Genomic DNA, 15,134 nt, shown 5'->3' on the forward strand with positions numbered 1-15,134 from the left:
CCCCCCCCCAGCGGCCCGCGGGGCTCCCGCCTTCTGAGGGTACTGTGGAACGTGGGAAGAGACACAGCCCTGGGAAAGGGGTTTTTCAATCAAAGAATTACGAAATCAATTCGGTTAGAAAACAGTTCTGAGCTAACCGAGGCCAAGGTATGGCCGAACACCACCGTATTAACCATACCATGGCATTATCACATCCAGTCTTTCCTTGAAGGCCCCCAGACAGGGTGACTCCACCTCATTCCAATGTCTAATCGCCCCTTCTGTGAAGAAATTCTTCCTGATGTCCAACCTAAATCTAAATACTGCAGGCATTGGTGTAGACGGCACTTCAGCTGGGCTATCAGCATTGCCCCTAACTCAGACACGCCATCTTCAGGCTCACGTCTAAGGAGCCTGGGCTAACCCCCTTTCCCCTTCAAACCTCCTTTCTTTCCTTCTCGCAGGGCCTGACTCCTGGCAAAGTGCTGCATCCTCTCCTTGCAGCAGGGCAGGAAGACATTTGTCAAGCCTCTCAAGTACACTTTAAGTCTCCAAACTTACAGTAAGAAAATAACTTTGCCATTTTTGAAGCCCCCCCATTTACTCTCAATACATAGTGTTGCCAAAACCTCGGCATGCCTATCCCCACCAAAGGCTTTGTTGTAGGTTGCAACACCTAAAAAGCCAGAACCATTAGGGTTTACAGAGAGAACACAACACAGCAAGCAGGCCGTGGGTGCACCACGAGTCTCTCACAAATTTAAATTTCAACTTCCACATTCACCTGTCTTTAAAAGGTCACCAGTTCTCATCAACGGCTGGCTTTTCAAGCTTTCCCTTTTAATATGCACAGCCCAAATCTCACATGTCATTTAGAAAGGGGCAGATTAGGGAAGGAGTTTAGACAGTGCTCTCAAGAAGGGACAAGAGGAGTCCTCTTCCTACAAACACTATGGGCTCCAAAGATGGTGAAGAGGAGAGCGGAGCATCTCTTAGAAGGAAAGGTTGAGGGAACTGGGCCTGTTCAGTCTTGAGAAGAGATGACTGAGAGGGGACTTCATCATTGTCCATAAGTACCTAAGGGAAGGATACCAAGAGGATGGAGCCAGGCTCCTCTCTGGGGTGCCAAGCAATAGGACAAGAGGCAACAGGCAGAAACTGATGCACTGGAAGTTCCAGTGGAACATGAGGAAGAACCTCTTTACTGTGCAGGTCACCACACACTGGAACACATTGTCCAGAGAGGTTGAGGAATCTCCCTAACTGGAGATATTCAAGAACTGTCTGGGTGCAATCTTGTGCCATGTGCTCTAGGAGGTCCCTGTTGGGCAGGGAGGTTGGACCAGATGACCCACTGTGGGGATCTCTTCCAACCTCACTCATTCTGTGACTCTGGGTCTCTACTGCAGAAAAACTGCAGGAATGAAATAACCCAAGCACTCAGCCATGACTCATGATGAGCATGCATTTGGGCTGGTATTTTCAAGAGGCTGCATTAATTCCTCAGTCTCCGCTGTCTCCCTGACAGTTAGTGAGCCAATGGCAGCATTTGGCTATTCTTGGAAAACCAGAAGACAGAAGTTACTGACTCAAAGCAAATGTATTTCATCTATTTTTTGTTCCCCCAGTGAGAAAGTAGGGAGAAGGGATGGACATAAAGCCTCAACCACAATGGCTCTGTCCCCAGTAAAAAAAATAAACCTTTCTCAGACAGTGCATTTTCAAATACAAAACTGGGAGCAGTATTTTACAAAAGAGCATTTTTTTTCACTCTGTCAAACAGGATTGAGATATTAAAGGAAATAAAGATGCGGGGAAGGGAAAAAAAACAACAGTGCAAAACTACAGAGGATTATCATGGATGAGGAGGGGGAATTCCCTTTATCCTTTTGCATTAAAGCCAAGCATGACAAACCTCACAGTTACAGTATGCTTAGAAAAAAGAAAATAGTTTCAACTGCATAATTTGCCAAAATACCATTAAAAACTAAAATTATAAATACAGCTGTTCAAAGATTAACTGGTTAGATTGTGTTATTCATACATATACTTTGATACTGTAATGATCAGGATTATGAAGTGTTAGTTCTTTCAGCAGCTGTTTTATAAATGTTACATAAAAGCTGTTCACCGTCACAAAGGGAGGCAAGGGGGATAGCATTCACTAATAACATGTCTGAAGGCTACAGTAAATGCTTTAGAAATCTTTATGCTCCTGTTTACAAGCCTTTAATTAAATCTGGCCAGATGAGCCTCACTGTCCTTGTAATTATTCGTATTATACAGTGCCCCTATGTGAGAAGCTGGATGCTGTGGAAGCTTCTAGCTGTTTCCCCAGCCCCACTCCTAGAAGTTGTTGGACCACTGGACCAGCCATGATGTTGTAAAGGCTTGGGGGTATTGGGGGGAGGAAGGTGCGTGTGTGTGTAAGTTAAAAGCAAAAAATAAACAGAGGAAGCAAAACATAATAATACATGTACATATATGTATTTACATAAAATACAGGTAAAATTACAGACTCAACCCTGATCCAAAACAGCATAACCTCATTCCACACAGATAGCCCTGTTCAAGTACACTTCATCATGGGAGGATCTAGTCTGCGTCCAGTAAAATAAGGAAGAGAATATCATGTGCTTGAGAGAACAATTAAAATTTCATTGCTTAGCTATTTAAATACAGACAGATTGAAAACATTAGGACACAAGAGGGGGAAATAATATTATTGGAATCCATCCATGCCCAAAAAGTAAAATTGATAACAAGTCTGGTTGTAGGCATCCTTAACAAAGCAAGAAAAAAGAAATCACTATTAGCTTTCAAGGGGAAACAAACAATCAACACCTAGATAGAAAGTAACAGCAGTAGATTCAATCTGTGCATGCCAGTGAATAAGGAGCTTATCATCTGCACTGTACTTTAGCCTTACAGTATTTCTTTAGGATGGGTACAGGAAAATAGCTTGCTCTAGAAAAAATAGAGCATGACAATTTATTAGATAAAATATTTGAGAGTGGGCATTAAATTAAGTGGTTAGAGACCAACCAGCATGTACTATTACAAGAAGAAGTTAATCAAAACAGTAATAAAACACTGAAACTTGTCACAAAAAATGCTTCAACACATTGCTATTTCTAATAATAACATTGTGGCATGCTTTGCACCATTAGAAGTGCATTAGTCTCTCATCTTCTCATTCAAGGGAATGCAGTTCTACACTTTCCCTCCAGACATCTTTCATGGGATACCCAAAATTATAATTTTTAAATTAATTATCAAGAGAATTCCTAAGTTTTATGAGAACGTAACTCATAATTAGGACAAGAAGTGAAACAAAAAGTTAAAAAAGAGTATTTTGCCTAAATTGGACAAAACTTATTATGTCCATAAAAGAAGCTTATAAGTTGGAAACTTCTGTTACAGTAAATCATCACAGTATGATACCAAACTGTGAGTAGCTAATAAAACACTCAGCAGAAAACAAGAACAGCACCAATTTACTCACTTAACAGTTATGAAGGTTAGCACTTCTCTCTGTGCTGGATAAAGTATTTATTCTCAGATGAAGATTGACAAACTAGGCCTTGGTGGCTTGCTACCGACTTTTATATATATATATATATATCTTCCTATTGATCCCTTGACTTGGGATCTATAGTTAGGCAGCAGCATTTCAACTCCAATTTTTGCATCCTGCCGACACATACTACTCTATGTGAGTTGCATACAGTATCCAAAGCAACAGCTTTAGCTCAAAAAAAAAAAATAGGCAAAAAAAAGACAGGAGTTAATTCTGTATATAATTAATCAGCCTAGGAAAAAAGCACACCTACTTTTTGCTTTTCTGAAGAAACAATAATGAAATGTATACTTGCTACCAAGGCATTAAACCTTTACATAATTTTATTTCTTGACTTTTTCCCCCGTACCATTCCCTATAATAGCAACCAAGTTAGAAAAAGTTTTATCTGAATTTGACCCATTGTCATAAATAGTGATGATATGTTTTATTCTCTCATCTCATATGAAAATTAGGAAGTGAGTTTATTTACAAGGGAGAGAAAGGAGAAAGTCATTTTACAATGATATTTGCTAGCCTAGTTTCACTGTAAGAGAGCTAATTTTCTCATAAAGCCTGTCAGGAAGATGTTCTATGTTAACTTTTAATTACAGTAGAGTGGTTTTAGCAACTACAGGACTCTACATGTTGCCATGACATCAGCATCTTGCAGCAGCCTATCTGCTATTTGCACAGATTTTAAACAAACTTCTGAGCAAGAACGAGATACTCTCACAGACCCCACTTCATTTCTATAAGTCACACCAGATTCAGCCTTGCATATTAAGGGATTTTTATGAAATTATTTCACAAAATCTAGTCCTATATATTACCCTGACTCCCAACTAGAATACAGCCTTTAGAAACAACAAGAAAAATATGCCTATTCTCTAGTGTTTCAGCACAGACCAGAGAGGGATTTACCAGCTGCAAGGTTCCATAGCAGGAGACAACCTCTCCATGCTGTGCTGGCAGGTTTAGCACAGACCCCACATGAAACAGCCCCACCTATGTGCCAGGCTACTGCCTACCACCAATCACATTCCCAGATCCACCTGTGCTTTCAGGATACACCCTGCCCAGGACCTTGTGGGAAAGGCCAAACTATTCCCTCTCAGTAGGGGAAAATATCATTCTTACCCTCACAATTAGAAGAAAGGGGAAGAAAGGTTTGGGGTTGGGGTTTTTTTAAATTTTTTTCAACTATCGCTGTGACTAATACAGCTCTCCATATTACCTCACAGTGCTACTGAGGAGGAGATAATTCACTGGGTGGAGGATGCTAATTACTCATCTGTAAACAGCTGAACTGTGGAATCCACAGTCCCACTAATCCTGCCCTTGCACTTTATCTCAGCTGCCTGCTGCACCTTTTGAGTATGTAAGCTCTATCCATACACTGTCTGAGCCCTGTGGTTTTCTCAAGACAAAATAAGAAGACCAAAGCAAGAGTCTTTCCAAATAAGAGCACTTGCATAAGTTTCTTATTATCAAGGAGTGCTGAAAGGGGACAACTGCTTAAAATAGATCCACACAGACAAAGAAGTCCTGTGACAGCTAATAAAAACAAATTCTTACCAACTTGTTGATAGCAGCTTTCTGTAAGTTGCCACTTGAACAATAGTATCTTCAATTCTATTCCTTTTACTTCATGTTAGAATTTGTATCTATGCATCTTTCTGCTGTACACTTTTAACAGCTGTGTAGGCCACAGTCTCCTTACCCTAACTTCTTGCAGCTGCTTCAGCATGGTTGAAAAATCAGTCAGAATGGCTTAATAGTCCCATTGCTGGAGAAAGAGTGGAGTTTTACATGGATTTTCCTCCTAAAAATAGCTCTGTCAGTGCTTCTTACAAGAAAATTGTAAGGGCATCATGCACTTTTACAGTGAAGGACCTAACTGTGTGAACATGTCCATACAGAAATCACAACGAGAAGCGTCATCAATGTCCCAGTGACCGTGAGGTCTCTCTGAAAAAGAGGAATTTGCTAACATTGCTGGTACATGAATTGCCTAAAAATGCCATGGAGAAGAAGCATAATAAACAAGGCTAAAATTAGAATATCCAAACACTCAGCTGACAGTATTTTAGCAGCACTTATACCACATTCTTTAAAGTACAGCACAGTGGTGCCTCACCGTAAGAGATTTCTACCAAACAATGATTCATGATATCAGTGGCATAAATTGCAATTTAAGATCTTTGTTTGCAGTTAAAACTCTCTGTCTGAAATACAAAGCTCCCACTGTAAGATAATGAGCCCCCAAAAGCATCTTCTCAAATTTGAAGGATTTCCTCTCTCTTATGGCTCTTCTTAGCCATTTTTCTAAGAAAGTTCAGCCTTTTGAATTGGTCAGTCCCTGCCTAGGAAACAGTTCTGGTTTCAAGTACATTGCTAGAGGCAGAATTACAACATATATTAAATGCCTGTCAATTTCAGGGTACTGCAAAGGTGCAAAAATTAGGAATTCCGAGGAGGAAATGTGGGCAGAATTTGGACAATAGTGTTAAGACACCTGGCTTATCAACAGAGAGCTGTGGAAATCTGTGGAATAACTAGTGGCATTGCAAGGTGAGAGTGTTGAAGTGAACATGTCACATTTTCATGCAATTGCATTTCTTACAAGGATTTGCTTGGGAAAATTAGTTGAAAGGTCCTGCAAGTGTTAGCAGTTTCCCTAGAACTTTCTTGGATTTTAAGTTCATTCTGAATAATTAGGAAAGTAACTCCATATTTCTGTCTGATTTCAACTCCTTTGCTAACTGTGTATGTAAGACTCCTCACTGAATACAGCCTTGTCTGAAGTGGAACATGGCAGTGAGTATGTGCTTTAGTAGGAGGTGTGAAGAATAATTTTGACATTCAAGACTATTGGAAACAGTATGTAATTCATTGCCTTGAGATGGAATGTGGCCATGGTTAACAACCTGAATTTGAGAAAAGAACTGCAGAATCTCAGTTTTAAATCCCTTTTGGAAGGTAGCATCTCTAGCCATACAGTGCTTCAGTGCCAATATAGGTCGGTCACAGGAGAAGCAGTGCCATTTTTTAAGCAACCAAGGTTTAAATTCCCAGAGATGTTGCATGATTTATATTGGCAAGAAATCTCAGCTGCCTCACAAGATCTGCCTATTCCTGTACTCTTCTTTCTGTTCTCTGGAGGTCTCGCAGATAAATATTGAGCAGGTCAGACCTGCTTAGTGTAGAAGAACAGATGAAATCATGCCCTGAGGTGTTGTGAATACTCTTTTTTGTATTTGCTTGAATTGGCAGTGTCTGGAGGTATAGTTGACAGATTTCAGAATGTGAAAATTATTAATCTGGGGGGAGTGCCCTGAAATGTTGCCAATTTATGGCAGATCTAAAGTAACTTGTGTTCCAGCAACCCTTTAAAGAGCTATTTAGAAAGAAAACCCACATAAGCTACCCAGTGAGTAACATTTGCTGTCCGAGACAATCGTTTCTTCTTCTCTAGGCCATGTTTTCTCTAAGCATGAGCTGAAGAAAGCCATCATCTTACAGTTGCATCGCTTCATGAACTAAATGAAATCAAGCATAAGTACAGTAGAATGATGGAAGCCTGAAGGAGGTGTGATGAGAGCTTTCTTAGAGAGGACATATGGCTTTTAAAGAAACGGTCTTCAGCAGCCAGCTGGGGATGGCATAAGTATTCATCAAGGAAACAAAAGCAGCAACAAAGGTCTTCTCCTTCTTGTGCTGGCTGAATAGATTTGTTACAGGCATTCAATGGGCAACTGGTTTTAGCCTACCTCCGAAAACAGCCTTCCATGTTGAACTGATGTGGGAGGAAGACCTTAGTGTCTTAGCTATAGAGAAACATGGGCACACGTTCGACTCGTCTCTCTTTGCAGCCTCTGCCTTCAGCCAGCTCTTTGCTGTAACCCAGTAAGGCAATCCCTGTGAACAAAGAGCACACGTGTATATATGGACCCATGTGTTCGTGCACATGTATAGATATACCACAGGTTCTGAGACAGGGTAATTTTTCATGCAAATCTTCTTTCAGCTGCATGACCTGATAGTCTTCAGCCTCTTCTCATATCAGACTGGGTTTCACTTTTTATATTTATCCTTGTGTCCATGAGGTCTGACATCAGAATTCTTTACCACATGAGCAATGTCACGATAGCACCAGATTGAATAGAGAACTATGTGCAGCCAAGAAAAGTGGACTTAGAAATAGATGAACTCTTTGCAACTCAAAATTTTCTGTTAAGTGGCACCGATACTAATGCATGTGTTGGATATATTTCTTTAATCTGGATGAAAGCAACCTGCAAAGAAGGTACCCTTAATTGCTTTGTACAGATGTTAAAACTGTTACCAATAGAGTGATCTGCTCTGGGTCATGACGTAAATCACTGGCAAATCCAGCACGTAGATCTCCCAAGTCCTGATCCATTAAACAGACTTATGTTTTACATGAAGAACATCTGCACAAACTGTCACAGCTTCTGCAGAGTCAGTGGTAGACAAGTGAGTTTTTCATTGGGTCAGAGACAAGGCAGTGGGATGAAACTAAAGCTTTCCCCTATAGCTGTTTATCACATGAGAGTGTTCCCCAGCTCATATCAGCAGCAGATAATAACTGGCAAAGTAGTGGTGAAGTTCATGGGTCAGAGAATTGCAGGTGGATGAATTCCAGCTCTCAGCCAGTCTAAAGCGTTTTCTACAAATTTGTACCCTCAAATTTGCTCATTTGTCCATCCCTTCTGTGGAAAAGCCCACAGGATACTCTCTGAGAGAGTGCAAGCCTTTGAAGAGTTTCTTCCTGATCTTTTGCTCAGAAATGAGTGAATTTACCCATTATGGAACAGCCTATAAATCCCTCATGGCAGATCCTTAGGGATCTTCAGGCATCCAGAGGTGCCTGTATTTCCCAAGACCACTTGCATGGGTGCCTTGTGCAGCTGCTATGTTCTTCACTCCAGAACACCGTCCATATTAATAGCACTAGTCTTGGTGCATTCTTTATTGGTCTGCAGCATGGAAAGATATATTCAACCCTTTGGGAAATGTTTGATGGATTAAGCAATGAAAAATGATCAGGGAGAAGACTATTGTAGGTGTACAATGCTGATGATAGTCATGTATTTCTGACCACATCTGCCGAGGAAACATAGAATCTTCAGTTTTTCATAGGCCTTTCCAGAAGAGTGGTGGCTGCAAAATGGTCTGGAAACACTTTTTTGGAGATAAACAATGGAAATGATCTAACATTAAAAATAACCCTAAAGGCAAAAAAATCAGAAACCACTTTGAAACAAAGGAAGGGTGGAGTAAGCAACCCTTTTGGAGAGACTAGTTCTCTGTTTTGTGCTGCTTACAGAACCCAGAAATGCCAGTGAAGGTTGTGTCAGAAATCTGTAAGCACTGCCTATAGCTGTTATGTACAGAGTTCTAAACATTATAGAAATTAGGGATCCTGTTATGATATTTACAGCAGTTAAAATTACTTTTGGAGTAATTTATCTTTTTGCCATTGTTTCAGCATGTGCTGTGAGATGAAAAGAGGAAGTTTTGTTGCAAACAATATTTTAACCACAAAAAGATATTTTGCAGTAGAACAAGTATTCCCAAGATTTAATTTAATATTGAGTGTTACACAAATCATAGAAAAACAGTTTCAATGTGGTAACAACAGAATTAAGTACAGGTGGCCAACGTAATTTGACTCTTGGACTGCATTTTGAATTTTCTGGTACACCCTGCTGCTTTACAGTTAGGTTGTAGCATTGGAACTAAATGCTTTCTTGTAACTCTTTAAATGAAATATGATGGAAAACAAGCAAAACATTCTAGAATTTTTTTTAAGTCAAAGTTCCAGGTGTAGTTTTGAAAGCTCTAGATTGAAAAGCATCTTTATTCACAACTATTACTTCTACTGACATCAGGAAAACTGTGCATATCTCTGCTTTTCTTTTAATGCAGAAAGTCTCTAGGATCTGAGTCTTACAAATAAACAGTTCAGAACTTATAATTATCCAGCTCTTCACTGGCCTCCCTTCTGCCTTACTTCTTAGCACAGATCTAAACAACACACACTTTCTCAAAAAGACTTCTATGTGACTGGCAGGCCTGGTAGGAGCTTCTGTCAGATGCTATTCTCACTAGCTAATTTCATCTCCTGGTTCTGTGTACCTCATCATATCACAAGTTTTGAGACAAGTGCTTAAATTATCAGATTTGCTCATAAATACAACAGAGAAATTATGAGGGACTGAGTTTAATGGAGTGATGGATGAGTATCAGCTCCAGGCTAGAAATGTTTAGAAGGAGGGGGACTAATGTCTCCAGAAAATCCATCAAATTCAATTAGCTAGAGTGACCTTCAAGGAAATTCAGTATGAGGTGGCTGCACAGTCAGCATGTGTGGCCTTGTATAGTCTTCAGGAAAAGAAGAGATTTCATTTTTGAAAGCTTGTCCTTTAAAGTAACACCTCATATTTTCCCCACCAATGAGATAGCAATGGCCATTGTGTTTGTGACCCATATTTCTTTCTAACACTCTCTATACAAAATAATGGATAGAAGTGAGCCAATAGTTACTCAGTCTTTGAGGGTACAAGCCTGAAAACCTGTCACATTTTCTGAATCCGTCAGTAGCAGAGCTGAGGAAAAAGCTAGAAGTCCTGGATGTGTGTGTACAGTTACAATTGAATTAAGACTAATTCAAAGTTCAAATGAAAGATAGTTAACCTGCCTCACCTCCTCCAGAGTTTTTAAGAAAAAGAAGCAAGATTACATCCAAAATGCATGTTTCTTTTCTCTCACTCTTACATCACCCTTAGGATTGGTGATGACAGCCCTAAGATCCATAGAAGGTTAAAAGGGATAAACTGGAGAACAGGAAAGGACTGAAATCAACTGCAGTTTCTGATGATAAAAGAACTTGTTCTGAGGGTGAAGATGGAGAAAAGTATGGTAAGGGTAGTATGAAGCATGGACCATAAAAAGGGGTCTTCCAAGGACAAACTGGGTCTTTGGGGGAGCCTGTGGACCCAAGTCTTCCAGGCTACCTTGTGGACCTAGATGAGGCCGGGTTTCGTGGTGTTATTCAGAATAAAATGCAGGTAAGGAGAGTTGATGCTTCTACTGAAAACAACTGTGATATGGTTTCTCATATATGCTAGGGGATTACTGGATACAGTCCTATTTTCAGTGCTACACCTCTGGCTAGGCTTACTGGTTGTGGGATGTAAGCAGGGCCTGGCAAATTCCCTCCTGGATGGTGCTATCTTCACCAGATGAAGTGCTCATGAGCGGGATGACTCACACTACCTCATTCCTTCACTATTACGCAACTTGCTTTTTTCCCACAGTAAGGTTTTCTTCCACATTTTTTTCCTGTGGGTTTTTTTTTTTCTTTCAGTAAAAGCGCCTGCCTTTATCATGATTTCACCCTGAAACAGGCAAGGGAATTCAGTAATGCAACCTGGCAGGGTGTCAAAAGTCCATTTTCTCAAGAGGAACAGGAAAAAGGTAATAATGGTTTGAGGAACTGGAAAACAAATACGTCCTATGTAGACTACAGTTGGTTCATCTACGTGAACAAAAACAATAAGCTCTGAGCCCTGAGGAAACAGCGCAAGGCTCCAGCAGGGCCAAAAATAGCCCGGACGAGAATCCCTCCGTTTTCAAGCGCGGAGCGGCCGGAGGCGCTGCGGCGGGCGGGACCGCGGGCTGCCGGCGCCCCCCGCAGGCTCCAGGGGCCTCCCCGCCACCGGACCGGGCAAAAGTTTCGATCCTACCAGCAGTGGAGCAGGAAGAGTTATGGTCAAGCAATATATATGTGCAAACATCCTGTCATTCAGACGCTAACCAATCTTATTCTCACCGGCTCTTTTAGCACCATCATTTGGAGGGGAAATACAACAGCACGAGAAAGAAGAAGGCATGTATCCTTCATAAGTTATTCATGTTTCATGTTCTCTTTTGAAAACTGTTCAAGTACCAATTAGACTCAATGACGCTGACCAGTCTGTAGTCTGGGACTGAACTGTCTAGTCTCACTCCATGAATCACATTTTCCTTGTCCTACAAAAGCTTCAGCTGTACAGTGAACTGTGCAGTGCCTTGATGGTGTGCAGGACCAAGTCCACTAATTAAGACCACCAATTTGAGAAGGAAAATAATGTAAACAGATAACACAAATTAATTCTGAATTGTAAAGGCAGACTTCTTGACATGGTTTCAACCCTGTAACACGAAATCCCTGCTCAATGCATGTCTCTGGCTGTCTGTGGACCTGGTGCTGCCAGTACTGAGAGATAGCATCACAATAAAAACATGTGTCTCTCTGCCCGCACTTAACTAAAAGATCAAAACAGACTTAGGTCTATTTTCATGTAAGTATGAGGAAATCTCCTTCTAGTTGCCTTATGAAATCTAGAATGGATACAGTATTATATCTGAGCTTAGTCACCAGGCATAGACACTATAAGGGGAAATCAAGACAGAAAATTTTCCAAAAGTCATCCACTTTTTAAAAAGAGGCTCCTCCAACTGATTCTGCTAAGGATTTAAACTGGGATTGTAAATAAAAGGAAACAGTAGGCAAATGTCGCCTGTTCTCTCGAGACAGTGTGTCAAAAAACAATTACAATGAAGACTGAGGGAGAAGACTCTGAGAAGACCTCATTGCAGCCTTCTAGTACATGAAGGGGGCTACAGGAGAGCTGCAGAGGGTCAATTGACAAGGGCAAGCAGTGATAGAACAAGGGGTAATGGCTTTAAACTGGCAAAAGGTATGTTTAGATTAGATATTAGGAAGAAATTCTTTACTGTGAGGGTGAGACACTGGAACGGGTTGCTCAGGGAAGCTGTGGCTGCCCCATCTCTCGAAGTGTTCAGCGCCAGGTTGGATGGGGCCCTGAGTAATCTGGTCTAGTGAAAGATGTGCCTACCCATGGCAGGGAGGTTGGAATGAGATTATCTTTTAAGTCTCTTCCAACCCAAGCCATTATATAATTCTATGATAATTACTACTGCATTGACCTAGTTGGTCTTATTTTAGATTGAGGTTTATTATTCTGAATAATAAGTTAACTCAGTAAATAATAATTAGGGAAAAAAAGACATCAGCCTCAATTGACAAAATGATTATGCCACTCCAAACGAAAAGGTTATCTATTCTATGTCCATAACTTTATAATGACAAATTTACCAGAGTTAGGATTTGGGTATGAGGCTATGATTTGCATACAAGTGCTGGTATCTTGTGGATGTTGTGTCTCTGTATGTTTAGAAATGAAGTTTTTATCTGTATGGTTTGAACTCAGATGCAGGATTCTTCATCCCTGTGTTGTCTTTCTGAAGATATTCAAGGGTGCCTTTAGTGATCTGAAAACTGTCCCAAAGGCTTTGTTTGACAAACTTAAAACCTAAACAAAATGCCTTGTTTTCCTTCTTGGTTTTGGTATTTCCAAACAAAATCTCATTTGTCCTCACAAACAAGGGAGACTTGGTTGTTCCATGGGCAGAAGGCCTTGAATGGGAGATGAGGTGCCGGAGGCAGTGCAGAGTACTCTGAGTGAGTGCTGCACCATATGCTGGCCGTGACACTGAAGGGTAGTCTGCTGCTGCTTTATTTTCACATGAAACATGAAAACAATGATCAAGGCTATCACCACCTATAAAGATCTCAGAAATGTTAAAAGTTTTCTGTAGTGTCTTTGCTGAACTCTGGTGAGAGCATTTGCATAGCACTAATCACAGTTCCTCAAATAAGTTAAATATTTCTTCCACACATTTTCGAAACTGTGGCACAATGTTGCCAGTGTGGCAGCATGGTTCTGATATTCCTTTACAGGAGCAGCAACTCCATCTATGACTAATCAAACAAGAACTATATGTGTGGCTTGGATTGAGCTAATATACAGTGTGCAAACGTTAATCATTACTAAGCCAAAGTTAACCGTTATTTCTGTTAGGTGTGTATCTTTTAGTGCAGACAGAAATCTCATTTGAAATTCTTCCTTTGTTTTATTTTTCTTATAGGGATGCAGATGTATGAATCATTCACATTGCATGTGAAATTATACTGTGACCTATAATAATAGGCATTGCTGTACTTTGTTATGAAACCAGATTCAAACTAAATTTAAAATCCAAGTCTGTCTGTAAAATCTACTGCAAGTTTCCAGATTTTGGCCCAGAATTCCCACTCTCCAGTGTTTTTAGTCTTTTATTTTTCCAGGTCATCTGTTTTATGGAGAAAGAACATATAGCCATCTGGGAGATTAGCATATATATTTTATGAAGCAGAGTAGAGCTCTCTCTTTACTGACTCAGATGCTAAAGACCCAGATTTGCAGCCTGCCTCCTAGCTAGCACAGCACAGTTCATAAAGCTTCTGTTGCCAGCGGCTTACCCCTCTCCCCCTCATCAAGAGCAAACCTACACTAAAGTGATGTTGGCAAAGTGGTACTGTTCTAAAGTGGGGGAAAGGACCTAGTTCAGCTTTACAGCCATGTAGAGAGGCAATTTTTAATGACAGAAGAATCCATTTGTCAATAAAGCTTACATTGTTTGAGTAGAAATTACCAGCAATTGATCAAACAAATCTGGCTACTGGAGTGAGATTCATCTCCAGAGTGGTATATATGGCTATATTTGTGGATAAAAGCACAGAACAAATCTGTGGTGTATCCTCTGAAATGTATAAAAGCCAAATGAGAGCGTTAGTGCTGGGTTAATTTAAGATGCAATATAAATTACCACAGGATGTAAAAGGAGTGAGCTGCAATAGATGTGCCAAGGGGCATCTCCTTAATCTTTTATACTTTCTCACTGTGCTGGTAGGGATGTGCTTTCATTGTAGCTATAGTTGGAAGTACAGTATGTTTCTAGTACTGCAGTGTAGCTGGACTGTGACAGTACTCCTTCCTTTTCTCTGGACATTCCTCTTTCTTTTGCTTTTAATACTATTCTGTTTTTCTCCTTTTACAGAACACAGATACTCGGAGCCTAGACCGCCAACATTTTGATATCCAGTGTAGATTTATAACTATGGACTGCCAAGTTTTAAGAGGTTATAGAGCTGCTAAGTCCAGTGAAGAGAGAGGAAACACAACCACTGAAAGAGAGAGTACTAGTTTGGTAGTCTGCACAAGCCTCTAGAAAACACAGGGCAAAAGCAGAGATCATAATCCTAAATTTGTATTAATAATGATACTGAATAAGCAGAATACTTTCCATTGCTTCTTAAAACAAAGACTGGGAATAGACTGGCCTTTTTGTTTACCCTCTAATAATTTGGTGGTACTTTAAAAATATATATGCAAAAATGAGCTTGAATTAAAAGCTTTGGTTCAAAGCTCCCAGTTTGAAGGAAGTTTGAACTATATTCAGAGTATCATCTGCATTTTTCAGGTTAGACTCTCCTTTTTAAACAAATTATAACAAAAACCATGTCCAAACTTTAAGAAGCACAGAGTGTGTATTCAAATACAGACTTTAAGAGCTGGATCTGTTATATCTAAAATCTGATTCCCATTATTCAGATCTGCTGAATAATAATGGGAACAAATACAGTCTTACTAGAAAATGCATAAGAAAAAAGTTTCAATGT

The sequence above is a fragment of the Corvus kubaryi genome, unplaced genomic scaffold, assembly GCF_017639235.1.
Source record: "Corvus kubaryi isolate FWS band 111438036 unplaced genomic scaffold, C.kubaryi_AGA036_p1.0 66, whole genome shotgun sequence".
In the NCBI taxonomy this organism is placed as follows: Eukaryota; Metazoa; Chordata; class Aves; order Passeriformes; family Corvidae; genus Corvus; species Corvus kubaryi.